The sequence below is a fragment of the Scyliorhinus canicula genome, chromosome 14 (assembly GCF_902713615.1).
Source record: "Scyliorhinus canicula chromosome 14, sScyCan1.1, whole genome shotgun sequence".
NCBI classification, from domain to species: domain Eukaryota; kingdom Metazoa; phylum Chordata; class Chondrichthyes; order Carcharhiniformes; family Scyliorhinidae; genus Scyliorhinus; species Scyliorhinus canicula.
The window spans coordinates 33799924-33819663 of NC_052159.1; positions in this window are offsets into that span (position 1 = coordinate 33799924).

Genomic DNA, 19740 nt, shown 5'->3' on the forward strand with positions numbered 1-19740 from the left:
TGCAAATAATTTCAGTGACCATGGGCTAAGTTCTCCACTGTCGGGACGCTCCGGGGGTTTCCCGACGGCGTGGGGCTGCCCCACAATGGGAAACCCCATTGACCAGCCGGTGAAACGGAGAATCCCGACAGCGCGCTGAAGCAGAAATCTGGCGTGGCGGGACGGAGAAACCCGCCCCATGTCTCCCCCAAAATGATGATGTTTCCTCTAAAATCAAAATGATATCGCTCAATACTTGTCAGCGAGGTGATCTAATCTCTGGATTAGGAAAACATGGTTGAATGTCCGAAATGCTTGTTTTTAAATAAATCAGGTTTACAACCTAACAGCAGGACCCACTTCACCTTGTTTCATTTGCACCTAATTAACATTGCAGCAGTTCCATTACTCAGCCCTGATCAGTCATTGGCACAGCACTGGGAATACACCTGGGAGCGCCTAGTGGCTAATCTTTAAGCAATATCACAATAGGATAAGTTTTGCACTGCTTTAATAAAGAGATATCACATCAATGATGGGTTTCATGGCTACCTTCTGTCCTGTAACTGTTTATAGTTCAATGGTTTTCATCTTTTTTTGGTTTTCCCTCTTTTATGCAGCATCTTAAATCCATTGTCACAGGTAACAGCTAATGCAGAGACCATGGCATCTTTTAAGGACAAAGTGGATAAATCTTTGAAACAATGGAAGAAACTGGGCTAAGGGCAAGAGTGAAGCCCCAAGATTAACTTCTAAATCTCCAGCATAGAGCTCGCACAAGCACAATGGAACAATTATGAAAGCAAAATACTGCAGAAGTTACAAATTTGATGTGACAACAGATAATGCTGGCAATACACAACAGGTCTGGAGAGAGAGAGAAAAACAGAGTTAATGGGTGAGATTTTCCCAATGGCTTTGATGACAGAGAGAGAGAGAAACAGAAAGCAGTTGGAACTTGTGGAGCAGGCACTGGCAAGATTTTTCTAATAAAGCTCCTGTTCACACATTGAACCTGATGGCCGGGATTCTCCCCAACCCGGCGGGGCGGGGGTCCCGGCGGGAACCACTCCGGCGTCGGGCCTCCCCAAAGGTGTGGACTTCTCCGCACTTTAGGGGCTAGGCCCGCGCCGGAGTGGCTCCCGCTCCGCCGGCCGGCACGAACGGCCTTTGGCACCCCGCCAGGCGGGGTCGAAAGGCCTTCGCCGTCCGGCAGCAGTCCACGCATGCGTCAGCGGCTGCTGACGTCATACCGGCGCATGCGCAGCGGAGGGGTTTTCTTCCGCCCCCGCCATGGTGAAGGCCATGGCGGGGCGGAAGAAAAAAAGTGCCCCCATGGCACAGGCCCGCCAGCTGATCGGTGGGCCCCGATCACGGGCCAAGTTACCATGGGGGCACCTCCCGGGGCCAGATCGCTCCGCGCCCCCTCCAGGACCCCGGCGCCCGCCCGCGCCGCCAATCCCGCTGGCACCAGACGTGCCTTGATTCCCGCCGGCGGGAAAGGCCTGTCAGCGGCAGGACTTCGGCCCATCCCAGGCCGGAGAATCGCCGCGGGAGGCCCGCCGGCCAGCGCCATTCCAGCCCCCGGCGATTCCCCAGTGGCGGAGAATTCGGGCCACGGCAGGGGTGGGATTGACGCCGGCCCCGGGGGATCGGAGAATTCCGCCCGATGTGTGTCATCTCTGCATATTTCCAAGGTACAAATCACAATATCTGACAAAGAGGATGAAGAATAGCTTAACCTTACTGGCTCTCGCATCTTTCCCTTCTTTACCAGGAGATACAGCCCTGCCACGGGATCGAGGGATTTTGGGGTTCAAGTCCAACCTGGTTTCAATGAGGATGGATACTCCACAGCTAGCAATGACTGGCACAATTGTCAAACTCATCCATTGAGTGGGATTTACCGACCAGCCCGCCGCATGTTCTTCGGCGGGGGAGGCGTACCACCAGCGGGATCTACCGGTCCCGCCATTGTCAATGGAATTTCCCACTGACAGCACCCCTCATCACCGGGAAACCCGTGCGCCGGCATGGGAGGGGAATTTCCCGCCGGCGTGAACAGCCGGTAAACCCCGACCATTATCGCTGGGCTGAAGGCCAGCAAGTCTTGGAGGAACTTACAGAAGACTGGTCTATGATTGATGCGATGGTAAATGTTCTTGAAAAATACTTCGGGCCAAATGAAAGTATGACAATTGAATGATATGCATTCCACCAGAGATGCCAAGGAAATAGGGAGCCTATAAAATAATAGGCAATAATAATAACATTCATGGCAGCATTGCGGCAGTTGCCTTCCACATGTAAACATGGCACACTAACGAATGAACTAATTCATGAAGAACAGATTGAGAAAACTTCAATTCCACAAATGAAGGAATGTCTCCTTGTGGAGGATGATGATCCTTGGAAAAAGCCACAACCTTGCCAGCCCACATCAAATCTGACGTGTTTGATTCAAAGCGGGTACACAGAATTGTACCCTCAGACTGAAGGTCACAGGTTCAGATTTCCCAACCGGCTCATGTGCAAGGGTAACAAGCAAAGAGACCTCAACTGGCTCAACAACACTTGTCTCATTATGGTCAGATACCCTAAAATATGTGTGCACTTTGTGGAAGTTCCCATCGATTCACAACACTATATCCTGCTTGAGGGAAGAAAATGTAGCTTGTGCTTAAAGTGGAACCATGGTTCAAAAGTGTGTGGGTCATTGAAGAGGCCTTTTTCAACACTGGCCGAGCCTCTTCCTGAGGGTGAAATATGGCATGAGTATATCATCCTGGATGGTAAAGCACCACATCAGTTGAGAAAGCGAGCATCTCAGTGTCGCTCCTCTTTGATATTGGCACAAAAGTATCTATATTGAGTGACAAACACTCTTCAACCTAATATTGACTGGATTATCCCGGTTCTAGGGCGCTAGGAAACCATAAACCTAGAAATTCACATCCTATGTATCCAAAGACAGAAGCCATGTGGGGGTTAATCTGTTTGATACACTGGGCTTCAAACGTGAAGACCCCACTAGAGCAAACATTAACGTGATCGATGATACTGAATATATACAACAGTGTCTTCCTTAATTACTGAATTTGAGGAGATTAAGGGTACTGTCATGGTCCTCGGGTAAACATGTCAGTTCTGCCACTTTTGCAAAATTCACGATGATTGCTATTGAAATCTGTACTGAGGTGTCACGAGAGCGGAAATGACTTGAAGTAGACTGTATCATTAAATGAATCAACAAATAGCTGGCTTTTAAACCAGACCAAGGCTGGCCAGCAGCATGGTTCAATTCCCGAACAGGTGCCGGAATGTGGCGACTAGGGGCTTTTCACAGGAACTTCATTTGAAGCCTACTTGTGACAATAAGTGATTTTCATTTCATTTCATCTCCAGCGATGTTCAACCAAGTGATTGCCTGATGTAAAATGGTGAACTTAGACATAGCGCCAACGTTAAGGCAGTCAATAAAGCAATCATGCGAGACAAATATCCACTTTCTATGATCCAAGAACTATTGGCACTATTTCATGACACTAGAGTCTTCAGAAAGCTTGACATGTGACAAAGATACCACGAAGAAAGTAAAGCTTATGGGCACAATTGAACTAAATGGGAACAAAGTCCCAAAGTGAGCACGTTTAGCTGTGTGTTTGCCGACTCTCGCAGCACCGAGAAACACAATGTTATCAAACATCACTCGGGTTAGATCGAGGGTTTCAGCGGGGAACATACAGCTGAGGTGCACATAACCCTGTTGTTTGCATTGAGGAGCTCCACTTGCTGGAACTCCCAACAACCCCTGAAGCCCCAACTCACCATGAGAGGGTCACTGGTACCCACATGACCCCCCAATACCTGCGCAGGACACACCCGGCCCAATTGCCACCGTGAAAAAAATGCCAGTTTGGCACCTTGGCAGTGCCAACCTGGTATCATGAAAAGGCCAGGCAGGCACCCAGGGGCACTTGGGAGCCTCCAATCATCTGGGAGACCCCCACAAGCACCATTCCATCTGGTCCCCATTACTGGAGACCAGTATTGACTAGCGCTTACCCGAGGTCTATGAGGTGAAAGGGGTAGATCCCAACGCCTCAGGGGTCTCGGGAAACTGCATATTACAGTGAGACTAGTTGTCTCACTCTGATATGAAATGAAATGAAATGAAAATGAAATGAAAATCGCTTATTGTCACGAGTAGGCTTCAATTAAGTTACTGTGAAAAGCCCCTAGTCGCCACATTCCGGCGCCTGTCCGGGGAGGCTGGTACGGGAATCGAACCGTGCTGCTGGCCTGCTTTAAAAGCCAGCGATTTAGCCTGGTGAGCTAAACCAGCCCCCTATGCAGATATGCATGATATGCAGATTTGCCAGAAAATGATCCTGCACAAAATGGCCAGAATTTACATCCCAACGTTTTGCGAGATCGGATTAGATCAAATGAGGCCTTAAGAGTGGGTAGATCCCGGGAGTGGGGTCTCCCAGTTCTTTTTGGGCGCATTGTGGCCGTTTGATTGCACGCTATATCTTACAGCTTTTGTTGCTCACAAAGTTGTGTTTCAGTGCCACAGAATACCTATGGACTGAGCTCAGCACCTACTGTATTCTCGACGGATGTTTCTTCAGTCTTGTCTGACATTGAGGGATGCTCAACCAACTTGACAATGCAGTTGTCCACAGAAGTGACAAAGCCGGCAAATTCAGTGGATGTCAGCGGTGCTTACGTGACTCACGCAACACAATTTGACTCTTAACAAGGACATATGCATTTTCATGCTACCTGCGATTGATTTTCTAGCGTACAGAGTGACAACAGCTGGAGTAAAACCGACACACAATGTCAAAACCATTCATGTATTTCCGACCCCGTCTAACGTGAAAGAGTTGGCATTCTTCCTCTGCATTGCTCGTAGGCATTGCAGAGTTTCTTTGGAAGCTACCGAACAAAGATGCATATCAGACAATCACACGGTGTGATTTGTTAAAGGCGAATGTGTTTCATCTTGGTTATTGTTGTTGGTGGCAAATTATCTCATCCCCAGGACATTGCTGCAGGCGTTCCACAAGGCTGTGGCCTCGGCTCAAACATCTTCAGCTGTTTCATCAATGACCTTCCTTCCAACTTAGAGTCAGAAATGGGATGTCTTCCAATTATTGCATAACGTTCAACACCATTTACAACTTCTCCGAAACACTCACATCCCATGAACAAATATAAAAAGAATTCTCAGTCATGCTTCCACTGTTGATGTTAAAGCATTGTGACAGATTTCAGAGAGTAACTGGTGAGGGTATCAGAGACTGCCTGACAATGTCACACTGTGCTCAACTTGAAGCATTTGGCCTCCATGAGAATCATGTGACCAGAAGGAAAGGAGCAGGTGGTTGGTTCTCAGTTTACTAGTTGTCGCTTTTCTGTTGCAGGCGCCTGCAATGTGATGGGACAGACTGTGGCAGGCTGTATCATGGGGTCTCTCACACCTGTGAGGTCAGGGGGAAGCGGTATCACAAGCAGATCCACCTCTTAGAAAACTTTGACAACTATGTCTTCCAGTAATATGTCACATTGGAATGTAAGAACTGAAATACCATGACACATTAATGAAATGAAAATCGCTTATTGTCACGAGTAGGCTTCAATGAAGTTACTGTGAAAAGCCCCTAGTCGCCACATTCCGGCGCCTGTCCGGGGAGGCTGGTACGGGAATCGAACCGTGCTGCTGGCCTGCCGTGGTCTGCTTTAAAAGCCAGCGATTTAGCCCAGTGAGCTAAACCAGCCCCATTAATGTATAAAACTCACAGAGACACATCTCGCTCAACACACACAGTGCCTTCACTTTTCAATAAATGCCAAATACAACATCTTAAAATTTCCAGTAACGTTTTCTCAAAAAGCTTCTTGTCCAATATTAATAAAAAACAGCAGTCCAGAGGAAGACCTCATGTAGACAACTGTGCAATCAGATTGTGGCCAACCTAATTGGTGAGAAATTCATCAACATCTGTTTTCAGGCTCGGAGGTTACCTCACATCTAGTCCTCTGGAGGCAGGCAGCACACAAACTTTGTGCTGCCTCCTCATTTAAATGATTTCGGTCTGCAGCCCAGTGCACAGTATGGTGCTCACTGCAGCCAGGTCAAGGGTGGGGGGGAAGAGAGTTAGCATGTCAGCTCATCAAAAAACAAGTCTGCAGTTGTTTCCAGATGCATGTGCCTTCTGTCTTTTCTCAATATGACAATATTCAATGTCCCACCCCTACCGCTCCATGAGTGCCCTAGCTTTTGCCTTTTGGTGCCAGCCCAGACTGCTGCTACCCGTGCTGAGGTGGAACAGTTTAAAGCAGGGCCCTCAGCTGCTCGAGGGCTTACTGCAAGGCCATCTGCAGTCTCCATGACTGAGAGTCAGCAGCATTCCAGCAGTAACCCTGCAGCCACTGGGTTAGTACTGTGTAGGAGCACCAGGTCAGGCAAAGACATTCACAAGGCGAGGACTAAGGCAATGCACAGTTTCACTAGTGCAGCTAGTTCAGTTTTGTATGTTATTGGAAGTATTGTTGTTAGATAAAATAAAAAAATAGGAGTAGGAAGAGGCCATTCGGCCCTTCGAACTTGATATTGTTATGGAATCATCGAATTACAGAATCCTCACAGTACAGAAGGAGGTCATTGGCCCATTGGGTCTGCACTGGTCTTCTGAAAGAGCACCCTATCTAGGCCCAAACCTCACACTATCACCAAATCCCCACCTAGGGCCAATTAAGCATAGCCAATCCATCTAACCGGCACATCTTTGGAATGTGGGAGGAAATTGAAGCATCTGGAGGAAACCCACGCAGTCACACAGTCACCCGAGGCCGGAATTAAATCCCGGTCCCTGGCGCTGTGAGGCAGCAGTGCTAACCACTGTGCCACCCCAAAGAGTTTTATTGTTGGTGGTTTTTATATCATTATTTTGGTTCAGGTATACTGGCATTGGTGGCAGTCCAGAGAAGGTTCACTAGGTTGATCCCAGGTATGGAAGAATTTTATAACGAGGATAGGTTGAGTAGTTTGGGCCTGTACTTATTGGATTTTAGACAAATGAGAGGTGACATTATTGAAACAGATAGCATTCTCAGGGGGCTTGACAAGGTAGATGCTGAGAGGATGTTTCCCCTTGTGGGAGGGTCTAAGACCAGGGGGCATAAACTCAGAGTAAGGGGTCACTCATTTAAGACAGAAACGAGGAGAAATTTCTTCTCTCAGAGAGTAGTGAACCTGTGGAATTCTTTACCACAGAGGGCTGTAGAGGCTGGGTCATTAAGTATGCTCAAGGCTGAGATAGACAGACTTTTAATCAGTAAGGGAATAAAGGGTTATGGGGATAGGGCAGGAAAGTGGAGGTGAGGATTATCATATCAAATTAGTCATGATCTCATTGAATGACGGAGCAGACTCGATAGGTTGAATGGCCTACTTCTGCACCTACTTTTTATGGTCTGAAGAGGACACGGTTCATGTGTTATGCTTCTTCATGTAGCATAAGCTGCTTCCTTGATGTATACTCTGACAAAAGAAGGTTCAGACTTGGGGTTTAACACATTTATTGAACAGTTAACAATTCTCCTACTTGAGTTCGACTCTGCTGCTGATCTTACTATAGTAACTCAATCTAACTAACCAGTCTGCTCTAATCCATGCGGTGGGTGTGATGCTTCCTGATCTGCCTCTGTCTCTCGGAGTATCGCCTGTGGAAAAAGGAAGAGCATGTGTGCCCTGTCCTATTATATGGGTAGCCCCCTTGTGGTAGTCACCTCTGGGTGTGTCTTGACTGCCCCTTGGTAATGTCCTATCTTACTGGCCGATTGGTTGAATGTCTGTGTGTCATGATGTCTGGTGCTCCCTCTAGTGTTTGTTTAGTCTTCGTGTATTTGCATTAACCCCTTGTTTATTTACAGTGATGCATATCACCACAACGGTGATGAAATGAAGCAATTGGACTGAAAGTTGGGGGAACAGTGATGTTGGGGTAACATAACAGGGGAATTAAAGTCACAGCGTCTACTCACACACTCCCTGTCCCAGCTGTCTCCTTCTTTTCCTCCTCCCCGTCCTTTTCCTCCTCCTCCTCTGTTTATGCACAGGGCTAAATCGCTGGCTTTGAAAGCAAACCAAGCAAACTAGCAGCACGGTTCGATTCCAGTAACAGCCTCCCCGAACAGGTGCCGGAATATGGCGACTAGGGGCTTTTCACAGTAACTTCATTTGAAGCCTACTCGTGACAATAAGCGTTTTTCATTTTCATTCTCCTGTTCCCCCTCAGAATCACAGAATTGTTATCGTGCAGAAGGAGGTCATTTGGCCCATCATGTCTCCACTGGCTCTCCAAACGAGTGCCATTCCCCTGCCTTCTCCCCGTACCCCTGCTGATTGTTTACTGAAGTAATTATCTAATGCCCTCTTGAATGCCTCGATTGATCCTGCTTTGACCACACTTCCAGGCAGTGCATTCCAGACCCAAACACTCGTTGTGTGAAAAAGTTATTTCTCATCAAATTTGCTTCTTTTGGAAAGCACCTTAAATTGTGCTTTCTCATTATTTTTTTTACTATTTCCAATTGTGGCAATTTTAGCATGGCCAATTCACCTACGCTATATATCTTTGGGTTGTGGGGGTGAAACCCACGCAGACATGGGGAGAATGTGCAAACCCCACACGTTCAGTGACCTGGGGCTGAGGTCCCCTCTCATTACTAATTCTTATGCAAACTGGAACAGTTTCTCCCTATCTACTCTGTGCAGCCCCCTCATGATTTTGAACATCTCTATCAAGCCTCCTATCATCTTTTTTCTCTCCAAGGAGAACAGTCCAAATCTCTCCAATCTATCCTCATAACTGAAGTTTCTCAACCCTGGGACCATTCTTGTAAACATCTTCTGCACTCTCTCCAATGCATTCCGATCCTTCCTATAGGGTGGCCCCTAAAACTCTGCCCACAGCTTCCCCTCTCTTTTGCCTGTGCTCCACATGCTGCAGCCCAAGAGGAATTAACACCCTGTGACTGAAACTGGCTTTCTCCTGACTGCCATTCCTACTCCCCTTTCTTGTCAGAGCACCACTCTCTTGTAAGTCCAAAATGTTGAACACAGCTCCTCCATGAATGTAGATCACAGTACTTCCACTAATTCTGCCCCAGCTAAAGTAAGCTAAAGTGTCTCACCAGGATATTGGATAGTAGGCCCCTTTAAGTAAAGCTAGATTTGGTGGAAGTGGGTGGGGGTGGGGTGGGGCAGGGTCTAGTCCCTTGTGAAGTTAGACACACATTGCGATGGCAGTGTTTAAACCAAGGCATTAACTTGGCCTGCATAGACCCAAATGGCAGATCATATATCAAATAATAATTTGCCCATCCTGCATCTTTCTAGCACATGCATGGCATACCCTATCAATCAGGATTTGCGCATGAGCCATGCTGTAATGACTTATTTACATGTAAAGACTCACATTCCAACCATTCTTCGCATTCCAATCTGTAATCGTCTTGCAAATGTGTCTCTGCCTATAAACGCTGTGTTTGTGAACCTGCCTCCACTTCACCTGAGGATGAAGCAGCGCTCCGAACGTTTGTGATTTCAAATAAACCTGTTTGACTTTATCGTGGTGTTGTGAGACTTCTTACTGTGCCCACCCCAGTCCAGCACCAGCATCTCCACATCTTAAATAAGGAGACCAAGATGGCACACAATACCCCTGACGTGGTCTCACCAATTCCCTGTATAATTGACGCACAATCTATCCACTTTGTATTTACTTCCTCTTACAAGAAATGATAGCATTCTATTAGATTTCCTAATTACTTGCTGAATATTGTTAGCGGAATTCTCCGTCAACAGGATCCTCCTGTCTACCGGCAGCGCACCCACGCCCGCGGGTTTCCCAACTGGTGCGGTGGCCACAATGGAAATCCCCATTGACTGGCTGCGTGAACGGAGAATCCCGCTGCTGGAGGGACATGCCGGAAAACACGCTGGCGGACCGGAGGTCTCACCCGATGGGCGCGATTCTCCCAAAACGGGAGAAATCGTAAGGCTGGCGTCAAACCCGGGCGGGTTTGACGCCAGCGCGCCCCTTCCCGACCGGGAACCGATTCTGGTCCCCGGTCGGGGCTAGCAGCCCGACGCTGCAAGCTCCGGCATCACGGGCTTAACGAATTTCGTTAAGCCCGCTTGCCGGAGTTAGCGCCGGCTGACGCGTCATATGACGTCAGCCGCGCATGCGCGGATTGGAAGACTCCAACCCGCGCATGCGCGGATGACGTCATCGCGTATTTGCGCGAAACCCGCGCATGCGCAGGCCGGGATGCCCCTCAGCCGCCCCGCGAATGGATACTGCGGGGCGGCGGAAGGACAAATAGTGCGCGGGCATCGGGCCCGCTGCCCGCGATCGGTGCCCACCGATCGTGGGCCCATGGCACCCTTGGCACGGCCGTGGTACTGCTGTGCCAATCGGTGCCATGGTTTGTAGCCATGCTGGCCACGCAAAATGGACACTGAGCCAAACTAAAATGGAAGGCAGCAGGGAAAGCCTGTTTAGTAAGAACAGACAGCCTGCTCTCAACTAATTAGCATTTTGCAAACAGCAAACCAGTTTTCTGGCCAGGTGCAGATCTCCAAGCAAAGGTGTTAATGGCAAAGCGCTTAACATCCTGATGAGGCAGCCCAGATCCAGACACAAACAATGGCAACATTTCCATCTCAATGTAGCAGTTAATTGGTGGAGTAGACAGAATGGCACCAGAGTAACAAATATCGAAACCAGCCCCCAACATCGAGGAAAGCCCGCATTGGAGGATTTCGAAGGTAGCCGTTTGGAAACGTTCCAATCGGTACCGAAAGGTAGAGCCCGCCTAGAAGGGGGCAAGGACATGAGAGAGGGGTATAAAAGCAAATCCCCCACAGAGCCCCGGTCTGTTAAACCCGTGCTCCGGCTCTGACTGACACCTTGCATCCTGACTCTAGCCGTTGAGCACCAGCCGCCGAAACCGTAAGTTCAACGCTCGCTACGCGATCCAAGCCCACTAGACTCCCAAGTACCAGAACGCTTGCTGAAGGCTGCAGTACCAAGACCAGGACGAAGGCCTCGTTCTCTGACCTTGCCTGTTCCTGTTAGATAAGTATTCTGTTTGCTTAAGTTTAGTTATAGCTTAGTCTCTTAGTGTGTGCATGAGTATTTATTATAACTGTATAATAAATATTGATCGTTTGAACTTTACTAATCGGTGTATCGTCTTTATTACTTTGAACTTGACCTTGGAATACTTGTGACGTTGCCTATACGGCAACTGGCGACTCCAGAGCTAAATAATTACATAGAACAGAGCCTAGCAGTGTTAAGCACACGTCGAACTCGGAGGCGTGTTAATACACTCCAATAAACGCGTTTTACGCCCATAGTAAAACGTGCAACATTTAGTGGCGACTCCGCCGGGACCCTGTTGTAAGTGGAAACACCACAGTGTCCAGGACCCTGAAATTTGAATTAGAACTCCAAATTGCAGAGAAAGAAAGAGATCACAAGTATTCAGGGTGTTCAAAATAATAAGCGAAATTCGGAAGTGTGTTTAGTGCATGCGTACTAACAGGGCTGTAAGGTAAAACTGAAAGCTTTTTGTTGCGACAAACTTTCGGTAGTTTTGTGATCGGAAAATAGCGTAAGCCGTACCCTTTTCTCGAAACACCACCCCAGCAACCCCCTGTTCCAAATTATAAAAAGAGAGTCAGAGGAAATGGCCATGCAGGCAATGGAACGTCTGATGGATCCAGCAAAGTTTGTGGTCGCAGCGACCAGCAGCAGTAGCAGAGTAGGCCAGTGTCCCACGTGGGAGCTGGAACTCCGCAAATATTTACAAGGAAAGGGATGGCCCCTTTGGAAAGAGTTTTGTGCAAATGAGGAGACAGGTCCCGGAAGTATAGGTCATACTTGGTGGGAGAACCTCTCTCAGATACACAAAAAGAGTTTAGGTAAAGCACGCAAGCCGATGGCGATTGTGTCCTGTTTGGCACAGTTGCGAGGCGCAGAGGAGGTCATCAGGACGCTCCGGGCAGATTTAGAGGAAAGGAACCGAATGAGTAAGGTCGATGTCAGGGACATCGAGAAAGAAAACCTGGAATTAAAAGGGAAGTTGGCAGAGAAGGGTAGAGAGGTGGATGATGCCAAGAGGGCTCACCAGTCTTGTCTAGCTCATCTGAACAGTTCCCAGACCCAGTATGAGAAAGCCTATCAGGACGTGCAACGTGCCGTTCTGATAAGACAGGAATCGGAAAAGCAGGTGGAGGCATTGCAGAGGCAATGTTCCGATCTCAAAGCAGCTTTGAGAGCACTCCATGCTGCAACGACCGAACAAAGACAAAGCACAGTTGACCACGCGAAATGCAGGAAACAGATTGCGGAATTGCAATCTCTGCTTTCGGTGCAGAATGGCTTCCAAAGCACCTTTGGAGCTCAGTTAGATGGGGAAAATGCCCCAGATTGGCAGGAATTAAGCGAGACAGCGCAGCGTTATGTTCAGGGAACATGTGCGCCCGCAGCTCAGCAGAAACGACAGGCACCCCAACCCCCCACAGCTCAGACCATAACCGCACCCATGAATCCCGTAACCACACAGAGGAAAGCCGAATCAGAAGGCGCCCCAGACATAACTTACACCACCCCTTTAACAGTAACCCAGCTAAGGGACGCTTGTGAAAAGATCACTCCGTTCCTCCCCACCGCAGACCCCCACCAGTTCTTTGCTAAAGTAAAGCAGCAGGCTACCATGTACGGCCTGGATGAGAGAGAGCAGGTTAAGCTCACCGTGCTGAGCTTAGACCAGAGTGTAGTGGCAGCCCTCCCCGACCCACAAAACGTGGCAGGAGGCAGCCTAGAGGAGATGCACACCGCCATTTTAGATGCCATCGGGTACAATAGAGGTGACCCCGTAGAAGGATTGAATAAGTGCAGGCAGAAGAGATCCGAACACCCCACAGCATTCGCAGGAAGGCTGTGGATTCATTTCAGCGCAGTTTTCGGACAGTTAGATAGAGCGCATTTAACCCGCGAAAACATGGTTAAGTGGACGCGCACAATTATCTCACACGCAACAGAAGCAGGACAGAGCGCTTGCAATAGTTATGACCCCTCAGAAGAGGCCCATAACGAAAAATGGGTCCTGAAAAGATTGTCCCGCGCTTGGGAGCAATCGCTTCAGGCAAAAGGAAAAGTTAGATCCCCAGAAGAGGCTCAGGCTGCTGCAGATATCCAAGCAGTCAGAGAGCACCAGAAGCCCGCATGGGTAAATGAAGGCAAGAGCAGCCCTCAACAGACAGGACAGGAATGCTATAACTGTGGACAGTTAGGGCATTGGGCAAAAGAGTGCCAAGCACCCCAGCGATCTCAGAGAGGCCAGCAGACAGGCACTCTGAACCGCAACAAAGCAAAACCCATCCACAATGTAGCAGTACAGTCAGGACCCACCAATGTGGACGAGACGAACTGACGGTGTTCGGGCTCCCCCACTTGGGTCTGTGACACACTATGGGACTCATCAGGGAGGCCCGTAGTCACGGCAAAAGTCAAAGGGAAGCCCATAGAGTTACTGTGGGACACAGGAGGATCCCGCACCACCATTAACTCCACAACCACGGCACACTCAGACACGTGGCCGACCACCTCCACCATCACACTTAGCGGGTTCACCGGACACTCGCAGCAGGGACATATCACAGCACCCATAGCGATCCAGCTAGGGAACATTAGCACAAGGCACCCCGTAGTTTTAGTAAATCTTCCCCGGACAGCAGAACACATCCTGGGGATAGATTTTATGAACGCTCATAGCTTGTCGTTCGACCCAGTGAACCAGTGTGTCTGGCGAATGGCGAGATCAGACAGAGCCCCAGCCACCCTCACAGTAGGAGACTACGCTAATCGGATTAGCGCAGTGGGAGAGTACTCATTCGACCTGACTACACTCCACACCGACAGACAAATTAAGGCCCTACTAAACAAACACAGGACAGCATTTGCAAGTCACCGTCATGACTGTGGCAGAATGACTGGACAAGTTCATGTTACCGGACAGGACCCCCGACCGCAAAAGCAATATAGATTTCCCCTCGAGGCAGAGGTGGAAATAGAAAAAGTTATAGTTAGCTTGTTGGACCAAGGTGTACTGAGAACGGTAGCCTCCACCAACAATGCCCCTATTTGGCCAGTGAGGAAGCCCGATGGATCATGGCGTCTGACCATCGATTATCGGGAACTCAACAAAGTAACCCCCGCAGTAGCCCCAACGGTAGCTACTAGTCCCGAGACCATGCTCAAGCAGGGTCTCAACGCCAAGTACTTCACGGTATTGGACATCAGTAACGGATTCTGGTCAATACCATTGGCAAAAGCGTGCCAATACAAATTCGCATTCACTTTTAAAACGCAGCAGTACACGTGGACATGCCTCCCACAAGGATTCCACAATTCACCCTCCATTTTCCACCGACAGCTGGCAAGTGGATTAGAAAAATTTTCCCGACCCGAATGTCTGGTACAGTATGTAGACGACCTACTACTGCAGACAGACACAAAGGCAGAGCACATTTCGCTTCTGGCCGAACTCCTGGAACTCTTAACTGAAATTGGCTGTAAAGTTAACCCGAAAAAGGCCCAAATATTGGAAAGTAAAGTGATGTATTTGGGATCAGTCATCACGCACGGCAAACGCGAAATCGAATTCAAAAGAATTGATTCGATTGTCAAATTGCCCCTTCCCCAGAATGTATCAGCCCTCCGGTCGTTTTTAGGACTGGTTGGCTATTGTCGGAACCACATCGACGGATTCGCGACAAAAGCCGCCCCACTTTCAGACCTCCTTAAGAAAGGAGCCCCCTGGGAATGGCTTCCGCAGCATACAGGCGCTGTGGAAGAGTTGAAACGAGCCCTTAGTGCAGCACCCGCGCTGCTAGTCCCCGACCAACTTTCACCGTACGCAATCGAGGTAGCTAGCACAGATCTAACCCTCTCGGCCGTGTTGCTTCAGGAACGGCACGAGCAGCTAAGACCAGTGGCTTATGCCTCCCGACTGTTAGACCCGGTAGAACAAGGATTTTCAGCCTGTGAGAGGCACCTCCTTGCTGTCTTCTGGGCAGTGCAGTATTTCTCATACATCACCGGACTCAACCCCATTACTATTCTGACCGAACACACACCCACACAGCTACTACTAGACGGTCGACTGAAGGACGGTTCAGTTAGCCAGATTAGGGCAGCTAGGTGGACCCTACTTTTACAAGGACGGGACATTACAGTGAAACGGACACGCACACACACATATTTAGCAGACAACCTCCAATACCCCGGACAGCCCCATGACTGTGAAATTGTAGCTCCCCTGCATAACACAGGACCCTTTTTAGCAAAAACACCCCCCAGCAAGATAGGGAACCCGAAACAAAGCCCCCAGCCCACAGACACGTGTGGACCCTTGAGGATTTATGTAGACGGTTCCTCCACAGTTTTAAATGGAGAGCGTATCACAGGATGCGGCATCTATGTAGAGGACGCGCAGGGGCGCGCTCTCGAAGAGATAGCTCTTAAGTTACCAGGTCACTTAGGCGCGCAGGCAGCAGAGCTAGCAGCCATAGCGTATATAGTGGACCACCCCGATTCTTTCCCCAGCCCAGCAGACATATATTCAGACAGCTTATATGTCTGCAATAGCCTAACAGATTTTCTGCCCCTGTGGAGGACACGAGGTTTTGTCTCCGCAGACGGAAAACCCCTTCCATCAGCCCCCTTACTCCAGCATATCCTAGAGAAAGCGAAGGACAGGACCTTCGGCATAATAAAAGTAAGAAGCCACCATAGGTCATCATCCCCTGGGAATGTAAAAGCTGACGCATTGGCTAAGGCAGGTTCCAGGAGAGGACACTTATGGACCCCCCCAGCTAGCGCACCAGCTAGCGCCCCTGTGAGCGCAGTCCAAGTCTCACAGACTGATATTAAAGATCTCGTAGCAGCACAGAAACAGGACGGAGACCTCAGGGAGGTTTTCAAGGGAAACTTTGTGCCTGCGTACGAGCACTTTAAACACGCACTGACCACACATGAGGGTGTGATCATTAAGGACCAACTTTATGTGGTCCCGAAGCAGGACAGGAATCAGATGATTGCCTTGTTCCATGACGGACACGGGCATCAGGGAATTGATGCAACAACGAGGCACCTCAGGCAACTCTGTTGGTGGCCTAATCTCAGGACTGATGTCACACATTACATAGAGAATTGCCTTATTTGTGCACAGAATAACCCGGAGAGGTATTCTAAGAAAGCACAACTTCGGCATACTCGCCCAGTTAACGGCCCTTGGACAAACCTCCAGATCGACTTTATAGGTCCATTGCCCCCTTGTAGGAATGGCTATAAATACGTTCTGGTGGTGATAGATACCTTTACCAAATGGGTAGAGGCATTTCCCTCACGAACAAACACAGCTAAGACAGCTGCAAAGATCCTGACCCACCACATCTTCACGAGATGGGGTTTACCCCGAAGTATCGATTCGGACCAGGGATCTCACTTTACAGGACGGGTCATGAGGAACGTCCTGACAATATTCGGAATCAAACAGAACTTCCATATTGCGTATCATCCACAGTCCAGCGGGATTGTGGAGCGCATGAATCGGACCCTAAAAACTACCCTTAGGAAAATGGTTCAAGAGAATAACTCAACATGGGATTCAGTGCTCCCCTTTGCACTCATGTTCATAAGGAACATTGTCTCCACATCGACAGGATACACACCACACACACTCATGACCGGACGCCCTATGAAAGGTACAGAATTCCTTTTAGGACTGGACATGACAAGCCCCGAAGTGACGGCCCTCACACATGAAAAGGCAGTTAAAGATCTAGTTGAGACTGTGAGGTCTGCACAGCTCGCAGCCGCAGTCCAGCTAGGGAAACGCCGACAGCAACGTACTGCCTGTTTCAATAAGACCGTCCACACCACAGAATTCCAGGTTGGGCAACAGGTAATGTTATCTGTTTATAACCCCAGCAGTTTTTTGGCTCCAAAATATTCCGGTCCCTACTCAATTTCGGACAAAATTAGCCCCTCCGTTTACAGGATCAAATATCCTAATGGGAAGACCGCGTGGTTCCATATAAACCAGTTAAAGGCATATGGAACACAGGCCAACCATGCTCACCATGTCCTGCTGGATGCAGCAGAACACTTCACCCCGCCCACCAGAGACACCTTTCCACCATCCCCCTCACAGACCAGTTCATCAACGGACTCGCCCACGACTCCGCCCACAGACCACTACAGACCACGCCCCGACACGCCCACAAGCTGCCACAGCAGAGACAGCAGGACTGACACTGACTCTGAAGACAGCGACACCACACAGCCATACAGCCCACACTGCACCAACTACGACCCCGACTCCAGTGACCCCATGGAAGTCACTTACCTTAAAAACCCAGAACCACCACCCGACCCCGACTACCCCGACAACACACTCGACACTACACAATGGCACAGGGACAATTCCTACAGACTTGTCCGCAATGACGAGAGTGACCCCCGGTCACACAACTCCAAAATAGCATGCCTGATCCACACAAGGGTGTGGGATCCGGGAGAGCAGGACGACACGGTGTCTGACTCCCGACACGGCAACCCCTTTGTGACCCTGTTCACAGAGGCAGAATCAAAGTGAGGTGTCCAGATGATGTAAGATAGGAATCGTTTGAGGGAAACGATGTCCTTTCTGATGGAACCTGCACGTATGTTTGTCTTCGTTTCATGTTTGTTTGTCTCAGGATTGTACATTGTTCAGCTGGAGGATGGACATCTTCTTTTCAGCTGAAAAGATTGTGACCACCTCACATTTAGGCATACAAAATGATCAGAGGGTTAGAAGGCATACAAAATGATCAGAGGGTTAGAAGGCATACAAAATGATCAGAGGGTTAGATAGGGTGGACAGCGAGAGCCTTCTCCCGCGGATGGAGGTGGCTAGCACGAGGGGACATAGCCTTAAATTGAGGGGTAATAGATATAGGACAGAGGTCAGAGGTGGGTTTTTTACGCAAAGAGTGGTGAGGCCGTGGAATGCCCTACCTGCAACAGTAGTGAACATGCCAACATTGAGGGCATTTAAAAATTTATTGGATAAGCATATGGATGATAAGGGCATAGTGTAGGTTAGATGGCCTTTAGATTTTTTCCATGTCGGTGCAACATCGAGGGCCGAAGGGCCTGTACTGCGCTGTATCGTTCTATGTTCTATGTTCTATACACGTTAGTTTGTCTGCCGAAACTTTTGAGAACTTCGGTTTGATTGGAGATCCTTTCCAAAGCTGTAAGGCCACACGCCAAATAGCTTGTCCGCAGATATCTCTGAGAACTTCAGTGATGTCCTCAGTCGGAGCATCTTGGCTCCCTTGGTTTTTTAGGTGCCCCTCTATTCGGCGAAATAGAGGCTGCAAGTCATGGTAAATACATTCATACCCGTTTTTCTTTCCAGGTTACTCAGGCAGTGGACAAACGGCACTGAGGACCCGCCCTGTCTGAGAACCAACCCTTGGTCAGCCAAGCTCGGGTATGGCACAGCACGCCCTACCCGGGGATCCCATCCAACTCGTACCCGTAGCGGCCCATACGCAACTCATTCGGATGTTTGTTTCCAAGTTTGTTTTCATTTTACGTTAGGTAGCCCTTCGGCCACCATCCCACATGCTATTTACATCCGGGAACATTCGGATGGTAAATCAGCAAAGCCTGCGAGACGGCTCGCAGAAGGAAGGATTGTTAGGTGTATGCTGGTCTTTAAATTCGCTTTTTGAAAAAAAAAAATGAGGGGAGTCACAGGGTGTGACTTAGCCAGTCATTTTAAAGGGTCAATTGGGTTTTGAAAGACAGATGCACTAACAAGTAAAGGTCTTAAACTGTGTATTGACAGATACTGTGCTTGATCCCAAAGGTTTCAAAGGACGAGACAGAGGTCGAAGCCAGGATTGTCAATACCGGAGGAAGAAGGAAGAGAAAGAAGAAGAACAGCAAAATGATGGAAGCCCACTTATTACTGTTTAATGTCATATGTATATGTGTGGAAACAAGACACGTTTCCCCCACAACCCCCACCGTAAATGTTAGTACAGCAAACCCCCAGTGCTCAGCTCTGATCAGCGAGGTTCAGACCTGGTGTACTAAATTCATGACGTGGTACTCCATGTCCTACATAATCGAATCACTGTTGGTGATCGCGATCCTCATCATCCTAGTGCAGACCCTCAGGTTGAGGAAATGGAAGAGGAGAGCCTCTCGTTCCAGCACCTCACCCATCTATAGAGTTCAATCCCCCATCTTCGGATTCCACCAAACCCCTCAACCCCTCACTGATTACAACACTCTGTAAATAAAATTCAGCCATGTATTATATTGTTCCATACTCGACTGCCGAGTTGGGAAGTGTGATGTTGTGGTGTGAATGGTTAAGATTTTAGAGTGATTAAATGTTTAAGTTAAGGTTAATAGTGATAGGTAGAGGTTCCCAGTTGTAGTAATGCATGTCCCTTTGACATAGGGCCAAGTAGAAATGTTAGTTAAAAATTTTTTTTCTCTTCTTCCCATAGTTTAGAACAGAGTAGAACAGGAACTGGCAAGAGGTCAGAACACAAGGAAGGCAAAGTACATAGGTGATCCTTCACAATAGTATGATTGTGAGGAT